This window comes from Phascolarctos cinereus, unplaced genomic scaffold (assembly GCF_003287225.1).
Source record: "Phascolarctos cinereus isolate Bilbo 61053 unplaced genomic scaffold, phaCin_HiC Scaffold_8;HRSCAF=390, whole genome shotgun sequence".
In the NCBI taxonomy this organism is placed as follows: domain Eukaryota; kingdom Metazoa; phylum Chordata; class Mammalia; order Diprotodontia; family Phascolarctidae; genus Phascolarctos; species Phascolarctos cinereus.
The window spans coordinates 77,440,197-77,460,070 of record NW_027556291.1 but is presented as its reverse complement, the minus strand read 5'-3'; the positions used below and the strand labels follow the sequence as shown (position 1 = coordinate 77,460,070).

General features: G+C 44.2%; 1 long non-coding RNA gene across 3 annotated transcripts in view; it reads right to left on the bottom strand.

Annotated features, from left to right (window-relative positions):
* Nucleotides 1-19,874, bottom strand: part of LOC110203612 (uncharacterized) — a 62,545-nt gene that overhangs the window by 29,308 nt on the left and 13,363 nt on the right. For all 3 annotated transcript variants that reach the window (XR_013483623.1, XR_002323014.2, XR_002323012.2), the window contains one exon: nucleotides 18,679-18,778. This is a non-coding gene — a long non-coding RNA (uncharacterized LOC110203612). The remainder of the gene's footprint in view (nucleotides 1-18,678; nucleotides 18,779-19,874) is intronic.

Sequence of the window (19,874 nt, the reverse complement as noted above, 5' to 3'; positions counted from 1 at the left end):
GAATGAGTATTCCTATAACACTTACTATGTGCTAAGAACTGTTTACAAATATCTCATTTGATCTTCAAAACAACCTTGGGAGGGAGGTGCTATTGATGTGGTGCTTGGGTGCTTATGTTTGGGTGCTTGTACTTGGACCCCAATTTCTCCCTAGCCTCAGAAACACTGTCCCTGACAGTTTCTCCCCAGCCCAAGGACCCTGTGCCTAGCAATTACTCATGAGTGGGCCCCAGCAAGACCCTTATCTCTCTCCCTGGTGCAGTTACAAACAGCACCTGAAGGATTTATTAGTTTAAACTGGCTTTGCACTGGGTCATAAAGACATTCTTACCCACTACTATACTATCCTACCGCCCTACCTTATTATCTACATCCTGGGCTCCTCATTAACTGTATTCTAGACTTAAGACATATGTATACTCCCTACATCTATCTTGTCTAACAAGACATTGATTGGTGGCAGACTGGACGACTCTCTGTTATCCCTGAACTCTAGTTAACTTAGTGATGTAGCAGGCCTAAAACCACACCTCCATGTGGCCCCCCTTGTGGGCTTTTCCCAGTGAACTCTGGGTACATCGCCTGCGCAGTAGGTACAAGAAGTACATGTTCTTTTAAGAACTGACCACTCCTGGCTTAGGTTCTTATAATCTATGGGCTCAGATTCTTAAAATTTAGCCACTGCTCAGATTCTTTTAATCTAGCCAAATGCTCAAATTTGTAAAATCTAGCCACAGCTTAGATTCTTTTTAAAATCTAGCCAATAGCTCACTAATGTTCAGACTCCTTAAGAGTCTGGATGGATGTTCTAATAAACCTTGTCTTTGGCTGAATAAAAAAACAAAAATAAAACTGAAATTGTGGGATTCCATGTGATTTCCATAAAATAAATCTGTGTCAGGAAAAAACAAAACAAAACAAAATAAACAAACAAAAAAACCCACCCTTTCTTTTTTGTTCCAGCTCCCCAACTGGCTAGAGAAGTAGCCCTATTTTTTATTCCTATGAAAATAGGATCTTGCAAGCAATAAAATAATGAAGTTCATATAGTTAAAAAAAAAAAAAAGGACTGACCACTCCTTAACCACTCCCTAATCCCATCCTGAATCCCCTAGTTAGCATATTTGGCACATGTTTTATTGTATTTTATCCTATATAAACTTTAACTGTACCTCTCTAAGGTTGCAGGATCCTTTAAGAATCCTTGCCCACTGAAAAGTGTAACAATACACTTCACCACCTTGGCTTAAAGAATGCTTGAGTCTGTGAATTCATTCCAGATGACCCATGTACTTCATTCTTTGAGGGGTCACAACCTCTCAACCTCTCACACCGCAACACTATTATTATTATTATTATTATTATCATTATCCCTTTTTGCAGCTGAGGAAACTGAGGCAGGCAGGAAGGAAATGTCTTGCATGGGGTCACACAGCTAGGAAGTGTCTGAGGTTGGATTTGAACTCAGGTCTTCCCTATTCTAGGGCCAGAGTTCTGTGCACTATGGCACCACCTAGCTGCTTAGCTCATCTTTCTCCAGTTCTGAAATCTGAAAAGAGCCTTTGTTAACTAGTGACTTTTTAAATGCACCCCAGTTTTGCCTCGGAGGCCAATCTCCATCACTTGGCTAGTAGATGGGCATCAGCGGCAGACAGTTGTTCCAAACGGTTGCACCTTAAAGCAGGCTCCCCAGCCCCTCCCACATAGGGCAGAGCATCAGTGAAGTGCTGACCTCTGCTGGTTAGCCCTGCTTGCAATTCCATTCTGCAGGCGTCATGATTTGTTTAGGCGTCTATGTTTGGGGTTCTTTGCCCCTTATTAGACTTTTTTTTTTTGGACTTCATTTTGCAAAATTGAAATTGTAAAATTGGGGGGCAGCTAGGTGGTACAGTGGATAGAGCACCAGGCCTGGAGTCAGGAAGACCTGAGTTCAAATACAGCCTTACACCAGACGCTTGACACTAGCTGTGTGACCCTGGGCAAGTCACTTAATCCCAATTGCCTTAACACCCCCCCCCAAAAAAAAAGGAATTGTAAAATTGAAAGCTAAATTCCCCATCAGCTTCCCCTTCTCAACAATTCCCTGTTTCTGTATAATAAATTGATGCTGTCAGCCTTGTTGTTATTCAGCTATTTTCAGTCATGTCCAACTCTTCTGTGACCCCATTTGGGGTTCTTTTGGCAAAGATACTGAAGTGGTTTGCCATTTCCTTCTCCAGCTCATTTACAGATGAGGAAACTGAAGCAAATAAAGTTAAGTGACTTGCCCAGGGTCACACAGCTAGGAAATGTCTGAGGCCACATTTGAACTCAGGGCTTCTACTCCAGGCCCAGCACTCTATCCGCTTAAGTGCCACCTAGCTACCCTTGATCAAAAAATAAAGTCTCTTCCTCTGCCCCCTCCCCAACCTGCCCCCCAGCTTTGGCCCAGTAAAGTATAGATCCTACATCTCCAGTTGAACAGGGCTTATAGAAATTAGGGTCTAGCCTCTTCATATGACAAAGGGGGAGACTGAGGCCTGGCCAGGTAAAGTGATTGGCTCAAGGTCATACAGGTTAAGAGGTAGAGTTTGGATGTGAGCCCAGGTTTCTGACTCCAAACCTGGCACTCTTCGCACTGCATCAGATAGCCTATGAACAGAAACTTGAAAATGAGTAGCTACAATGCGGCTTAGAGAGCTGGACTTGGAATCAGGAAGACCTAATGCTTCTTCCTACCTTACATACTTAAATAGTGGTGGGACCCTAGGTGAATCCCTTCCCCTTCCTGGGCCTCAGTTTCCCCCTCTGTAAAATGAGAGGGATAGACTAGATGGTCATTAGGATCCTTTCTAGCTCTAGGGCTGTTGAGGGCCACTCTTAAGAGTCCGATATGGGTTTAAGATCCAGGACAGAGTTTGACCTTTGCCCAGGCTTTAACCCAAAGGGCTCAATCATTAAGAAGCAGGGCTCTCCAAGTCTCTCCCTGCTAGGAGGCTCCTGAGACATTCCTTCTCACTCTTTGAACCTTAGGTTTACATATTCACTCCTCTACATAGGCGCCAGGAAAAAGCCTTGGAATTTACAACCCTACCTAGGAACTCTGATAAGGAGGAAATGTATGTTGTCATATCCTTAGCAGACGTTTCAGGGAGTGTCTCATGGGGAGGACTCTTTGAAGTTAGGATAGATTTTCTCTATATATCCTGTACCCTCAGATGAATAAACTGAGTCAGTTTTTACTGATCTGCCTGGCCCACGTCTCACATTTGTTTTGCGCCTTTCCATTTGGTGTACTATTTGGTTGTGGGCAACATAGAGCTAAGATCTTATGTGTGACCCTGGGCAAGTTTCTTTCCTGGGCCTCAGTTTCCCCCTCTGTAAAAAGAGGAGTTTGGATTAGCTGGCCTCTGAGGTACTTCCAGCCCTGGAGCTAGGATCCTATGTGTATGACCTTGGTCAAATCCCTTCCCTTTTCTGGGTCTCAGTTTCCTTTAATATAAAATAAAGATCTCTGAGCTCCCTTTCAGCTCTAGATGTAAATTCCAGTGTGAGGCCTTGGGTAAGTCACTTCCTGTCTCTGGTCTTCAGTTTCCCATGCTGTAAAATGGTGGTGGTTCTAAATGGCCTCTGAGGTCATTTCCAGGTCTAGCCTCATGTGATGCTATATATGACCTTGGACAAGTCCCTTCCCTTTCCTGGGTCTCAGTTTCCTTTAATATAAACGAGGGAGTGAGACTAAATGGCCTGTGAGGTCCCTTCCAGCTCAAAGATATGATGTTCCATGCCAGGCACTGCTAGGTACTGGGATGCAAAGTTAGAAATGAAACAGTCCCTGCCTTCAAAGAGCTTACATTCTACCGGGGAAAACCAAGAACTCTACAGGAAATTAATGACCAAATACATGAATAGTAGATGCCATGTGCCTTTGGGAAAAGACTACTAAGCGATTGAGGGCAGGGGAGAGGTAAGGCCGGGACTCCTATGGTAAGAGGGAGCTGAGCTGAGGCCAGGTGGAAGCCAGGGATCACCCCCACCCTTCTTTGCTCTGGAGTTCAGTCTGGGACCTTCCTCCAGCTCCAGCTGGTTTTCCCCAAGGCTGCAAGCACTGACCCTACCTAGGCCAGAACCAGACAAAGCCATTGTCTGAGGCTGTTTCTAAACAAAGAACCTGGTTCTGTGGTCTTTGGGCACCTTTGAAAGAATTGCAGCTGGCTGCCAGATGTTCAGAGGACCAGGCCTTGCCTGGCAGTGTGGAATGATGAGAAGAGGTCTTAAACAAGATGATTTCGCTAGAGAGGATTTGCCTTTGAATTACAATTATCCCTTATACATCGCAGGGGTTAGGGGTGCAGTGCCCTCCTCGAACTGGAAAATCCATCTTAAATGTTTTGGTCTTCCCTTCATAACAGAGAAGTCTGAATATTTTCTTTTTCTTTTATGGGGTGTTTATAGAACCTTATTGTAAAATTAGGTTAAGTATTTGGTCATAGGCTCTAGATTGTCTGCTGGCCTTCACTGTCATCTGTGGCTTTTGAAAAATTCCCCCCAAATTCCCATTTAACTTTTTTTTTTTGGTTAGGCAATGGGGTTAAAGTGACTTGCCCAGGGTCACACAGCTAGTAAGTGTTCTGTGTCTGAGGCTGGATTTGAACTCAGGTCCTTCTGAATCCAGGGCCGGTGCTCTATCTACTACACCACCTAGCTGCGCCCCTTCCCTCCATTTAACTTCTTATGCTGACCTGCAAGATATCAAAACCATGATGGGTAAAGTCTTGATGTGGAAGGCATAACTGCATAGTATTCTGGCTTTGGAGCCGAGACAGAACTTAGGCCACTTCATCTAACCCCCTCATTTTACAGAGGAGGAAACTGAGACCCAGGGAGGGGAAGGGACTGTCCAAGGTCATGTACGTGCTCCTAGATTTGGAGGTGGAAGGATCCTCAGAGGCCCTATAGTCCAATCCCTTTGTTTTACAGAGGGGGAAACTGAGTCCCAGAGAGGGGAAATGACTTGCCCAAAGTCACAGAGGATCCTAGATCTAGAAGCAGCAGAGACTTTTGAGGCCGCCTAATCCAACTCTTCGAATTTACATACGAGTAGACTAAGGCCCAGGAAAGGGAAGGTTGTGCCCAAGGTCACATAGGTAGTAAGTATTGCACTCAGGACTGGGGGGTGGCAAGCAAGGCTTAATTTAAAGGAAGACATGTATTTGATTCGTGCCTTGAAAGAAAAGGAGCATTCAGATGTGTGTCTCTCGAGCGCTGAAGCCTCTGTGTGTGTGTGTGTGTGTGTGTGTGTGTGTATTTTAGGTGGAAGGAATTGCTGTAACTTATTTTAAACCACTTTTATGGACATCTTTTGTTTCCACTTTCCTTTCCAAATCCGTCCCTCTCCTCTCCCTTGCCCAGTGAACCATCCCTTGACACCAAAAACAAACAAAGGAATGAATGACCTAATGAATAAATAAATAAAAACCAAATCAAACCCAAAACTTGAGCAAAACCAATGAATGCATAGCGGCATCTGCCTATATTTGGCATCCCACACTGAGTGCCCCATCTCTGCAAAGAAAGGAATCAGCAGCGACATTTTTCAACTCTCCCCTGGAACCAGTTTCCAATGTGACCTTGGCCACAACAACCTTGCAAATAAGGCACCTGCTGAGGACCAGGAACCATGCAATTCTGGAGCAAATGCAGGAGGCTGGGGCAATTGTTGTAGTCCGCCTGCAAGATTGGGGGTCGTTCTGCACCAAATTGGAAGCAGGCCCAGATGCAGCAGGCCGTATCACACAGATCCAGACCCCAACTGATTTCAGCACTCCAATAAGGGAGGCAACTTAGCCTGGAAATCTCAGCTTCCCCTTTGCCCATCACCAACCTGCATTGGAGTTGAGCTTGACTTTTGCAACATCTCCCACTAGATGGCGCTGGTATTACAGCTCCAAAATAGTTCATCTGAGCTTTCATAGTTAACCTGGGAAGGAGGTTGGCAGCCTCAATGAGGCCCAGGTGCCACATCCTGGGATGCTCCCACCCCATCACACTGATCTTTTCAGGATGGCCTGCTTTCAAAGCCTTCCCATCCCTAGATTTCTCCTGAGGGCAGAGGGAGTAAAATAAATATGTGGCTATCTTTGCTGGTTCTCAGTGCCCAGCACCTCAGTTTCTCCTACTGTAATACTGGAGAATAATTTCACTCTTCCCTGTATTCCGGCGATGTTGGGGGGCTATGAATGTGCTTTAAGCTCTTAGGTAGAAACGGTGCTGATTTTGGAGTCAGGACATGGCTTTGAATCCCATTTCTGCCACTGACATCTACCTGAACCTCAGTTTCCCTATCTGTAAAATGGGGCGAATATGTTCGATATCTACCTAATGCAGTGGGACGAGTAGTGTATTCGGAGTCAGAGGCCTCCATTCAAATCTTGCGTCTGTTACTAACTGCTTGTATGACCTTCGACAAGTTATTTCATTTCTCTGGGCCTAAGTTTCCTCATCTGAAAAACAGAGATGGGGTGAGTGGTCTAGATGGTGTCCTTTTCAACTCTAGAGCTATGATCCTGAGTGTGGTCTTGGCCAGGCATTTCACCTTCTTGGGTCTCAGTGTCCTTGTTTGTAAAATGAGGGGCCTTTCAGGTCCCTTCCAACTCTAGGACCCTATGATAATAGTTTAATTAATAAATGATTCTCATCACTATAATGCTTATGAATAGCTAACTTTTATAGTTTATAAAATGCTTTTCTCACTCAGGTAGGAAGTCTACTAATTCCATTTCACAGAAGAGGAAACTGAAGACTGGATTGGTCCAAGGTCACAGTAAGTGGTTAAGTGGGGGTTTGAACCTAGATGTTCTGACCAGGCCAACATTCCATTGCCTTTATGCAATCTCAGATAATGACTTTAGAGCTCACCCCAGAGATAAAATATGGCTCTTCATTAATAGGCTGGGCCTATCCCAGTGACTGCTTCCTATTGAAAGTGAAGCCCTTTCAGTGTCTGAGCATCACTTTGCCCCTTCCCTTCCCACTAACAATGAGTCCCATTCAGTGCTCCCCTTTGGACTAGTTCTTTGCTCAGCTGCCTGCTCTTGGAGGCTGGGCGCTCTGTTTTCAGAGCAGGAGCTGTGCCCAGGTGGTAGAGGGAACTCCGTGTGCAGGGCCAGCTGGCGGGCTGGCATGTCCTTCCTGGTAAGACCTCATGAAGCGTCTAGTTTAGCCCTTTGGGATGTGCCCAGGAGGGTAAGCTGTAAGTGAAAGCACGGTGTGGGCTCTGCTCATTGCTAGTCTCACCGAGGCTGAAATAGGGTCCAAGTCTAGACCCAGTGACAGCTACAAATCCATCATCCTCAAATCACCTGAGTTAAAGTGGGAGGGGCTCAGGGTCAGTCTGGCTTCAGAGGGAGGAGTTTCTTGGCCCCAGACACTCTCAAAGACCACCCAGTAAAGGCTAAGGCATCTTAAGATTGCTCTCTGAATCAAGCACCCATCCTGATGAAATTATTCTTTTTTTTTTTTTCTGATGAAATTATTGTTAGGTAAGTGTTTTTGCCTTACCTCCCCTACTAGACTGAGCTCCTCCAGGCCTGATCCAAAACTCTGCAACCTCTCTACAGTCTAGACTAGTCCTCTGCATATAGTAGATGCTTAATAAAGAATCATAGCTTGTTTAAGCCAGAAGGGCTGTGTGTAAAGTAGTGAGCTCCCTAATCCTGGAAGTGTTCAAGCAGAAGCTGGATCTCCACTGGCCTGAGATGCGGGGGAGCACCTTTGCCCTGCCCTGGCTCCCCTAGAGTTAGAGGTCTACACCATCATGTTAGCCTAGGGAGGCTAACTAGAACCAGACCTCTGGATTCCCAGTCTAGGATAATCTACTAATTCAGAAGGCATATGAATTTTAAAAATAAAATCATCAGGTCATATATTATGCTCAAAGATACTGCTGGCATATATTTGCTTTATGGACAAATGATAAATATATACTTAAAACTACTGTTTTCTCCAGTTATCCCCCCATACTTAATAACAGTAACTTTCACTTATTCATACTTAGTTCACACATTAAGAGCCAGAAACCAAAGGTCCCATCTAGCTCAACCCCCTCTTTTATAAAACAAGGAAACTGAGGCCCAGAGAAGTTAAGAGATTTGTTCACTCAGGGTCACAGAAGTACTGAGGCAGAGACAGGATTGAGACCTAGGTCCTCTACAGTAATCCTCTCCAATGTACCACACTGCCTCCCTCCCCACTACCCCCTGTTTTTCCTCTAAAGTTTACTCGTATCTATTTAAAAAACGTAAATTCTTAAGCACCAAGCAAAATGAGCATTTCTATATTCATAGTATGACAGAAGAAAAAGATGGTAGGTGAAGAAGCCACGGCTGTCTATCATGGATAGCTTGCTTTTCTTTGAAATGATTCTCCTGGTTCTGCTTGCTTCACGTAAATGTCCCCAGGTTTTTCTGAAAGCACCTTCCTCATCATTTCTTATAGCACAACAATATTCCATTGCAATCCTACACCACAACTTGTTCAGCCATTCCCCAAGTGATGGGCATCCCTCCTCCCAGTTTCCTGAAAGAGCTACCATGCATAGTTTTTGCACACATGGGCTCTTTAGATCCTTTCTTTGATCTCTTTGGGGTGTAGACTTACCTCCTTTGTATCTTACCTCAAACTACCTTTTTATTTATTATCTAATTGACTCCTCAGGGCAACTGAGGAGGGCAAGTAATGCCAGGGAAATAAAGAAAAAATGGGCCAACAGGATAGCTGCCCAGGATGTGGGGGGTGGAGTGGGGAGAGGCTGAATTCAACAGAGATCCAGCCTCTGGGGAAGGTCTAAGCCAGGGAGGATTGGGGGGTGGGGAAAGGCCTTGAGGAGAGCCACAGAGTTGCCATTCTGTGCTATACATGGCTGTGCAGAAGGCAGAAGAGGACCACCCTGGCAGGTAACTTCAACCCATAGGGAAGGATTGTGGATTTCCCAAAGCATCTTCATGGAAAGAATACTAGACTTGGAGTTAGAAAGGCTAGGTTTGACACCTGGCTCTACAGCTTGTTGGCTATTGGGTGAATAGATCCATCCCCTCTCTGCACCTCAGTTTCCTCCTCTGTAAAATGATAGAACTAGACTTGCATGGTTTGTGATGTCCCTTCCAGCTCTGACGTTCTTTGATTCTGTGACTAGCTCAGAGTGAAAGCAGTAAAGGCAGAGGGGGATAGTAGATAGAAACAGAAAACTCTGGGTTTAAGTCTGGCTTTAATCCTTATTGGCTGTGTGACCCTAGGCAAGTCTCTTCCCCTCAGTGCCCTAGGCCTCTCGCTAAGACTGCTATGAAACAGATAGGGGATGATCTGCTTTGGAAGAACAAACTAACTCAGTGGAGAAAGGCCCCAGTGCTAAGGAAGATTTTGGGCCATCTGAAAAAACAGTAGCAGTATTGAGTTGGGAGGGAGTTTTGAGTCCATCTGGGTCTACTTTCCACCCAAAGCAGGGTGGATGCCTTCTAAATTGTGACTCAGGCAGAATGAGCACCCAGTCTTTGCTTCAGCACTTTGAAGGATGGGGAACTCACTTCTTCATGAAGCTCCATAGCTCCATGGAGGGATTGGTTGAGGAGATGGGGCAGAGAAAAGGCAGCGACTCGCCTGAGCTCTCCTCCAAACCCCGCCAAACGCCTTTCAATAATGCCATAAAACAATTCCTGGAGCAGCAGAACCCACAGAAGGACGGCGTGAAATAATTCTCCAGCCAAAGACAACTTAGAAGGTGGGAAGTAAAGGTCTGTCACACCTGGGTGAAAACGGAACACAGTCCAGCATAGGCTTCACCAGCACAGACCTGGCCCCAGCAAACCAGGACCAGGCCTTGGGAGCCACTGAATCATCAGGAGTAGTGGCTGCTTCTGGAGCTCTCAGCCTACAGACAGTAAGGGGGTAGTACAATTGGTCAGAAGGAGATTACAGGGGTCTCTGTGATGGCACTGAGGTGGGACTGTTGCTTTGCCAATACTTGGATCCGGGTCACAGCCCTGGGTGGCAGTCCCCGGGTGAAGAGGAGCATTGGCACAGCAGAGCTCTTAGCTGCAGTTCCAGGGCAGAAAAGAGTGCTTGTGGTCACTCACAGACCAGAGCACAGGCCAAGAGAGGAGTAAACACCTCTCTTTAGATCATACCACTATGAAAGAACTGAAAACTTACCTGTCGTGAGAGGTATCTCTGAGATCAGCTGCACAAAATCACTGAAGTTTGGGACAGTATGCCCTCCACACTAGAAGCAAAGCCCTACCTTAACAAAGAGTTAAAGGTCAAGTAATAGGCTAGAAGAATGAGAAAACAACAGAAAAAAATTCTGACCATAGAAAGTAACTATGGTGACAAGGAAGTTGAAATGACTGGTCTGAGATCACTAATAGGTTGTCAAGGTCCTCTAAGATCACATATTTTAAACTGGTCAAGTTATTGGAAGGGAAAATAAGGCCTAGAAAGCTGAAGTGAATGGTATGATATCATCCCTAAGGTGGCAGTGAAAGGCATCTCAGATAAGGGAGACCAACCCCCTGCTGTTACTGAAAGGGAAACTGAGGCCTAGAAAGCTGAGGTGACTGGTGTGAGACAACACAAAGGCTTCCATGCCCACACAGGGAACATACTTTCACCCAGGCCTGCCACTGAAAGAGAAACTGAGGCTGAGAAAGATGAGGTGACTGGTGTGAATTCACCCATAAGGTGGCAGGCATTTCTCAGATAATATAGTCGTAGGCAATGATTTCACTGAAAGGGACACTGAGGCCTAGGAAGTTTAAATGACTTTTATGAGCTCATACACAAGCTGGCAAAACCCTCTCAGATAATGGAATCTTTGCCCTTGCTTTCAATGAAAGGGAAGATGAGACCTAGAAATCTGAAGTGAATGGTGAGAGATCACCCAGAAAGTTTCAGTGAGAGGCATTTCAGATCATGGAGTCCAAATCCTTCATGTTACTGAAAGGGAAACTGAGGCCTAGAAAGCAGAGCTGACTGGTCCAAGATAACACACAGGCTTCAAGTGCCCACACAGGGCATATACTTTAACCTAGGTCTTTCACTTAAAGAGAAATTAAGGCCCAGAAACCTGAAGACACTGTTATGAAATCACTAATAAGCTGGTAGAAATTTCTCAAATAATTTAGACCTAGGCACTGATTTCACTGAAAGGGACACTGAGAACTAAGAAGCTTAAGTAACTGGTATGATATCATACACAAGCTGGCAGACACCCCTCATATAATGGAGTCCCAGCCCCTACTTTCTCTTTAGGGGAAACTGAGGCCTAATAAGCCAAAGTGAATGGTGTGAAATCACCCAGATGGAGTCAGGGAGGGGTATCTCAGTTCATGGAGTCTAATCCCCATTGTTATTGAAAGGGAAGTTCAGTCCTAGACACCTGAAGTGACTATTATGACTTCTCCCATAAGCCAGTAATATTTCTCAGATAATTTGCTGCTATGCACAGATTTCAGTGAAATGGACTCTGAGAACTAAGAATCTAAAGTAACTGCTATGATATCATATACAAGCTGGCAGACTCAACTCAGATAATGGAGTCTTAGGCCCTACTTTCCTTTTGAGGGAAACTGAGGCAAAAAAAGCTAAAGTTACTGGTGTGAAATCACCCAGGTTCTGTCAGTGAGGAGTATCTCACTTCATGGAGTCTAATCCCCTGTTGTTATTGAAAGGGAAGTTGAGACACAGAAATCTTAAGTGAGTGGTGTGAGATCAGCGATTGGCTGGCAGACCCCTCTCACTTAACAGAGTTCTAATCCCTGCTTTCGCTGAAAGGGAAGATGAGGCCTAGAAATCTGAAGTGAATGGTGAGAGATCCCCCAGAGTTTGGCACTCGGGGGCATCTCAGTTCATGGAGTCCAACACCCTGTTGTCACAGAAAGGGAAACTGAGGCCTTGAAACAGTGGTGACTGGTCTGAGATAACACAAAGGCTTCAAGTGCCCACACTGGGCATATACTTTAACCCAGATCTTTCACTGAAAAAGAAATTGAGGCGGAGAAAACTGAACTGTCTGTTATGAGTTCACCCATAAGCTGGCAGAAATATCTCACATAATTTAGTCCTAGGCAATAATTTCGCTGAAAGGGACACTAAGGCCTAGGAAGTTTAAGTGACTTTTTTTTTTCAGGCAATTGGGGTTAAGTGACTTGCCAAGGGTCACACAGAAAGTAAGTGTCAAGTGTTTGGTTTGAGGTTGGATTTGAATTCAGGTACTCCTGATTTCAGGGCCGGTGCTCTATCCACTGTGCCACCTGGCTGCCCCTTTAAGTGACTTTTATGAGATCATACACAAGCTGGTAAAACCCTCTCAGATAACGGAATCCTGTCCCAGGTTTTCACCAAAAGGGAAGATGAGGTCGAGAAATTTGAAGTGACTGGTGACAGGTCACCCAGAGGGTGACAGTAAGGGGCATCTCAGATCATGGAGTCCAACTCCCTGCTGTTAGTGAAAGGGAAACTGAGGTCTAGAAATCTGAAATGACTGGTGTGAGATCACACATAAGCAACCAGGGGAAACTGAGGTCCACAAACCTGAAGTGACTGTCAATTTCTCTTTCTGTGAAAGACCTGGGTTAAAGTATATGCCCAGTGTGGGCACTTGAAGCCTCTGTGTTTTCTCAGACCAGTCACCTCTGCTTTCAAGGCCTCAGTTTGCCTTTCTGTAACAGCAGGGGGTTGGACTCCATGATCTAAGATTCCACTAACTGCCACCCTCTGGGTGACCTCTCACCTTTCACTTCAGATTTCTAGGCCTCATCTTCCCTTTCAGCAAAAGCAGTGGCAAGGATTCCATTATCTGGGAGTGACTGGCCAGCTGATGGAGGAATTTATAACAGTCACTTCAGGTGTCTGGGCCTCAGCCTCCCTTACAATAATAACAGGGGATTAGACTCCATGATCTGAGATGGCCCTCACTGACACCATATGGGTGATTTCACACCAGCTACTTTGGCTTGTTAGGCCTCAGTTTCCCTTACTGGGAAAGCAGGGGCAAGGACTCCATTATCTGAGGGGTATCTGCCAGCTTGTGTATGATATCACTCCAGTTACTTAAGCTTCTTAGTTCTCAGTGTCCCTTTCAGTGAAATCAGTGCCTAAGACTCAATCATCTGAGAAAGTTCTGCCAGCTTATGGGTGAATTTATATCAGCCACATCAGGGTTCTGGGCCTCAGATTCTCTTTAAGTGAAAGACCTAAGTTAAAGTATATGCCCTGTGTGGGCACTTGAAATCTTTGTGTTATCTCAGACTAGTCACTTCTGCCTTCAAGACCTCAGTTTCCCTTTCTGTAACAGCAGGGGGTTTGACTCCATGATCTGGGATGCCCCTGGGTGCCACCCTCTGGGGGGTCTTTCACCATTCACTCTACATTTCTAGGCCTCATCTTCCCTTTCAGTGATAGCTGCGACTAGAACCCATTATCTGAGAGGGGTCTGCCAGCCAATGGCTGATCTCACAGCACTGACTTGAGATTTCTAGGTCTCAGTTACCCTTTCAATAACAATAACAGATTAGACTCCATGATTTCATATGCCACTCCCTGAAAGCATCTGGGTGATATCACACCAGTCAATTCAGACTTCTAAGGTCTCAGTTTCCCTTACAGTGAAAGCAGGGGCTAGGACTCCTTTGTCTGAGGAGTGTCTGCAGGTTGTGTATGATATCACACAAGATACTTAAGCTTCTTAGTTCTCAGTGTCCCTTTCAGTGAAATCAGTTGCTAGGCCTCAATTATCTGAGAAATTTCTGCCAGCTTATGGGTGAATTCATAACGCTTACTTCAGGCTTCTGGGCCTCAATTTCTCTTTAAGGAAAAGATCTAGGTCAAAGTATATGTCCTGTGTGGGCACTGGAAGCCCTGGTGTTATTTTCGACCAGTCAGCTCTGCCTTCTAGGCCTCAGTTTTCATTTCAGTATCATCACAGGGGTGTACTCCAAGATCTGAAATGCCCCCCATTGCAACTCTCTGGGTGATCTCTCAGCATTCACTTAAGATTTCTCGGTCTCTTCTTCCCTTTCAGTGAAAGCAGTGGCAAGGCTTCCCTTATCTGAGAGGCGTCTACCAGCTCATTGATAAATTTTTACCAGTCACTTTATGTTTCTGGAACTCGGTTTCCTTTGCAGTGGCAGCCCTGGTTTAAAATTTACGATGTAATTGGCCCTGTCTGATTGCATATGATCTCACATCAGTCATTTCGGATTTCTAGACCTCAGTTTCCCTGTCACTAACAGTAGGGCCTTGGACTGTATGATTTGAGATGCCCCTTACTGTCACCCATAAGCTGGCAGAAATTTCTCAGATAATTGAGTCCTAGGCACTGATTTCAGTGAAAGGGAGACTGAGAGCTAAGAAGTTTAAGTAACTGGTGTGATATCATATACAGGTTGCCAGACACCCCTCAGATATAGGAGTCCTACCCTATACTTTCCCTGTAAGGGAAACTGAGACCTGAGAAGCCTGAATTAACTGGTGTGATATCACCCAGATGCTTTCAGGGAGGAGCATCTCAGATCATGGAGTCTAATCACGTGTTGTTATTGAAAGGGTAACTGAGACCTAGAAATCTGAAGTGAGTGGTGTGAGATCAGCCTTTGGCTGGCAGACCCCTCTCAGATAATGTGGTTATACTCTCTGCTATTACTGTAAGGGAAGATGAGGCCTAGAAACGTGAAGTAAATGGTGACAGATCCCCCAGAGGGTGGCACTCAGGGGCATAACAGATCATGGAGTGCAACCACATGCAGTTACAGAAATGGAAATTGAGGCCTTGAAACCAGAGGTGACTTGTCTGAGATAACAGAAATGCTTCAAGTGCCCACACTGGGCATATACTTTAACCTTGGTCTTTCACTTAAAGAGAAACTGAGGCCCAGAAACCTGAACTGTCTGTTATGAATTCACCCATAAGCTGAGAGAAATTTCTCACGTGATTTTGTCGTACACACTAATGTCAGTGAAAGGGGCACTGACGCCTCAGAAGCTTAAGTGCCTTTTATGAGATCATACACAAGCTGGCAAAACCCTCTCAGATAATGGAATCCTTTCCCAGGATTTCACAAAAAGGGAAGATAAGGTCTAGAAATTTGAAATGCCTGGTGAGAGGTCACCCAGAGGGTGACAGTAAGGACCATCTGAAATCACACGGTCCAAGCCCCTGCTGTTAGTGAAAGGGAAACTGAGATCTAGAAATCTGAAATGACTTGTGTGAGATCACACATAATCAGCTAAGGCCCATATAGGTCGTAAATTTTAAACCAGGGCTGCCACTTAAGGGGAAACTGAGGTCCAGAAACCTGAAGTGATTCTTAGAAACTTATCCATGAGCTGGCAGATCCCTCTCACATAATGGAATCCTTGCCACTGCTTTCACTGAAAGAGAAGATAAGGCCTAGAAATGTGAAGTGAATGGTGAGAGATTCCCCAGAGGGTGGCAGTGAGGGGCATCTCAGATCACGGAGTCCAACTCCCTGCTGTTAGTTAGTGAAAGGGAAACTGAGGTCTAGAAACCTGAAATGATTGGTGTTTGTTCACACATGAGCAGCCAGGGCCCACATATGTAGTATATTTGTACCCAGAGCTATCACTGAAAGGGAAGCTGAGGCCCAGACACCTGAAGTGACTGTCATGACGTCTCCCATAAGCCAGTGGAAATTTCTCAGATAATTTACTCTTAATGCACGGATTTCACTGAAAGGGACACTAAGAAATAAGAAACTTAAGTAACTGGTATGATATGATACAAAAGGTGGCAGACAGCCCTCAGATAATGCAGTCCTAGCCCCTGCTTTCCCTGTAAGGGAAACTGAGGCCTAATAAGCCAAAGTGACTAGTGTGAAATCAGCCATATGGTGTCAGTGAGGGGTATCTCAGATCTTGGAGTCTAATCCCCTGTTGTTATTTAAAGGGAAGCTGAGGCCCAGACATCTGAAGTGACTGTTTTCAATTCCCCCATAAGCTGGCAGACATTTCCCAGATGAATTAGTCCTAGGCACTGATTTCACTGAAATGGACTCTGAGAACTAAGAAGCTAAAGTAACTGGTATGATACCATACACAAGCTGGAAGGCACCCCTCAGATGATGGAGTCCTTGCCCCTGCTTTCCCTGTAAGGGAAACTGAGGCCTAAGAAGCCAAAGTGACTGGTGTGAAATCACTCAGATGGTGTCAGTGAGGTGCATCTCTGATCATGGAGTCTAATCCCCTGTTGTTATTGAAGGGGAAGCTAAGGCTCAGACATGTGAAGTGACTGTTAACAATTCCACCATCAGCTGGCCAATCCCTCTCAGATAATGGAATCCTTGTCACTGCTTTCGCTGAAAGGGAAGATGAGGCCTAGAAATCTGAAGTGAAAGGTGAGAGGTCACCCAGAGGGTGGCAGTTAGTGGAATGTTAGATCATGGAGTTCAACCCCCTGCTGTTACTACAAGGGAAACTGAGGTCTAGAAATCTGAAATGATTGATGTTTTTTCACACATGAGCAGCCAAGACCCACATAGGTAGTATATTTGAACCCACGACTACCACTGAAAGGGAATCTGAGGCCAAGACACTTGAAGTGACTGTTATGAGCTCTCCTATAAGCTGGTAGAAATTTCTCAGAGAATTTACTCTTATGCACTGATTCCCCTGAAATGGACTCTGAGAACTAAGAATCTAGTGTAACTGGTGTGATATCATACACAAGCTGGCAGACACCCCTCAGATAATGGGTGTCAGATAATGGATTCCTAGCCCCTGCTTTTCCTGTAAAGGAAACTGAGGCCTAAGAAGCCTGAACTGCTTGGTGTAAAATCACCCAGATGGTCTCAGTGAGGTGCATCTCAGGTCATGGAATCTAATCCCCTGTTGTTATTGAAAGGGAAGCTGAGGCCCAGACACGTGAAGTGACTGTTACGACTTCTCCCATAAGCCAGGAGAAATTTCTCAGATAATATACTCTTAAGCAAGGATTTCACTGAAATGGACTCAGAGAAGTAAGAAGCTAAAGTAACTGGTATGATATCATACAAAAGCTGGCAGACACTCCTCAGATATATATGCTCCCCTGTTGTTATTACACGAGTCTTCCTAAATGTTCATTTCTTATTGTACCTCCATGAGAGTAAAAATAATTGTATCTAGCCCTAATTAGTGAAATTTGCCATTTGAGGTAAAAGCTCTTGGGACTGTAACTCATTTTATTTTGGGCTTTGAATTTAGGTATAGTTGTCTGATGAATCATTAAGTCAGTAATCTGCCATTCGAGAGAAATGCCACAAACTACTCAGAGAGAAAGTGATCCTGAACTGTTACAGGGAGAGGTCTGCCTCTGGGAAAAAGCCTAAGAGGACAACCTTGGCATCAACCTAAGGTGGGATCCTCCTGACTCAGTTTCCTCATTGTATTCCTTTGAACAGGAATGTTTCCCACTTGGCTATTCCTGAATCTGGAGGTGAGGTAGAATTATTACTACATGGTTGGTTGTTAAACTGTGACTCTTACCTGAAATCAAACACAACCAAGGAAGCTTTATTTTGTCATATATGGGCCCTTAGGCTTAAGCCTGAAGGACTAGTTTGTTGCTGTTATAATCAGGTTCCTGCTTTTTCCTTTTATGGCAAATTGCTATAATCAGAGCAAGTGGTAGGTAAAAGATGTGAGCACAATACAAGTATATGAGATCTTGCTGTTTCAATCTGAATGTGCAGTCATTCCACATCCCAAACAACTAAGCAAATTAGTACTCGGGCTTGTCATCTGCCTGCCTGTATAGTCATGTGAAAGATTAGGCACATGAAATAGCTCATCCTTTCTGAATAATATGGGAATGATTAGGCAAAGATAAAAAGTTTGGGAAATAAAGGTATGAATTTAAAAATTTGTGGGATGGAAATCAGAAACATCTTCATTTTGGTTTGGAGAAGAGAATTTCAGTGCAAACAATTTTCTTTTTCTTTTTTTTGGTGGAGAACCTCAATGTTTTGTTCTTAGAACTAGATAAATCTAACCAAAAACTAAACAAGAAAGAAGTGAACAAAATTTTAGAAAAGTTAGATATGGGAGAACTCTGGAGAAAATTGAATGAGAATAGAAAGGAAATATACCTTTTTCTCAGTGGCACTTTGCCTTATATTCATTACAGTATATATGCTGCCCCTAATAAGGCTGTCCCTAGCCCCACATAACATGACTGAATTATTCACATTGCCAAAATAACCTCTGACCTTTAGGGCACTTTACCCATAGCAACAGGGCAGCTAAGTGGCTCAGTGAATAGAACACTAGTCTTAGAATCAGGAAGACTCATCTTCATGGGTTTAAACCCCCTGCCCAAACCCTCACTACCACCTCTAGAAGCCAGAGCAGAGATGGAGAAGTTGACATCTGGGAAATTAGTATACTAATGGGAGTGGGGAAAGAGAAGAGTAGCTTCATCGTCTGTGCAGGCATGACCTCACTTGTTTTTCACAACTCCCCCCTGCAAGGATGTATTATTATCCCTGTTTTACAGAAGAGAAACCTGAGACTCAGAGAACTTAGGTATCAGAGATGGGCTGTGAACCCATGTTTCTTCATTCTCCAAGTTGGTCATTCTGTCTGTTCAACCACAATGTCACCTACCTTTTCCTTTTTGTAAATCAAACAATCAAATCAGTAAATACTTACAGAAATTAATTCAGTCCATTCACTGGAAGGTCAAATGCTGAAGCTGAAGCTTAAAGACTGTGGCCACATCATGAGAAAATGGGACGCATTGGAAAAGACCCTAATAATAGGAAAGACAGAAGGCAAAAGATAAAGGAAATGGTAGAGGATAATATGGATAAATAGTGTCATACAAACAATGAATATGAACTAGGACAGATTTCAAGAGATAGTGGAAGAAAGAAGGGCCTAGCGTGTTGTGGTCCAAGGGGTCAAAAAGAGTCAGACAACATTGAATGACTGAACAACAACAATGAAGGAGAATGTCTATGAGGAGGAGTAGGTGAAACCTTGAAAACTGCCATGGAAGAAAAGAAGTTCCTACTTTATGCTATTACCACATACTAGGGGCAGGTGCAAGACTTGCACCACAGAAGGGTTGGAGTTTGGGTAGCTTGATGATTCAACAATTCAATTATCCGGTCCTAACCTCTCTTCATACAGCCGGCCTCACATCTCCAACTGTCTACTGGACATCTTCAATTGGATATTCTGTAGATATCTTGAACTCAGCATGTCCAACACTGAACTCACTATCTTACCTCCCCCCTCAAAAAAAAAATATACCTCCTTCCTACTTAACCTATAACTGTTAAGAGCAGCCCAGTATTGTCAAAATCACTCAGATCACCCAGACTTGCAAGCTAGGGGTCATCCCAAATGTCTGACACTCTCTCACCTTGTCATATCCAATCTGTGGCCAAGATCTGTCCATTTCCCCTTCCTAACATCTTCTGAATGCCCAGTTCTCTCCTCTGGCACTGACAACACCCTGATGTATTAAATTTAATTAAAATTAATTAATTTTAATTAAAATTACTACTTTAATTCACTACTGATTAGAGAAATGCAAATTAAAACAATTCTGAAGTACTACCTCATACCTATTAGATTGTCTAAGAGGACAGAAAAGGAACAGGACAGATATTGGAGGGAATGTGGGGAAAATGAGACATTAATGCACTGTTGGTGGAGTTGTGAACAGATTCAAACATTCTGTAAAGCAATTTTGAACTATGCCCAAAGGGATACATAACAGTACCATACCATTTGACCTAGCAATAGCACTACTAGGTATGAATCCCAAAAGAGATAAAAAACAAAAAGGAAAAGGACCTATATGTACAAACATATATATATGTATATGTATATGTGTG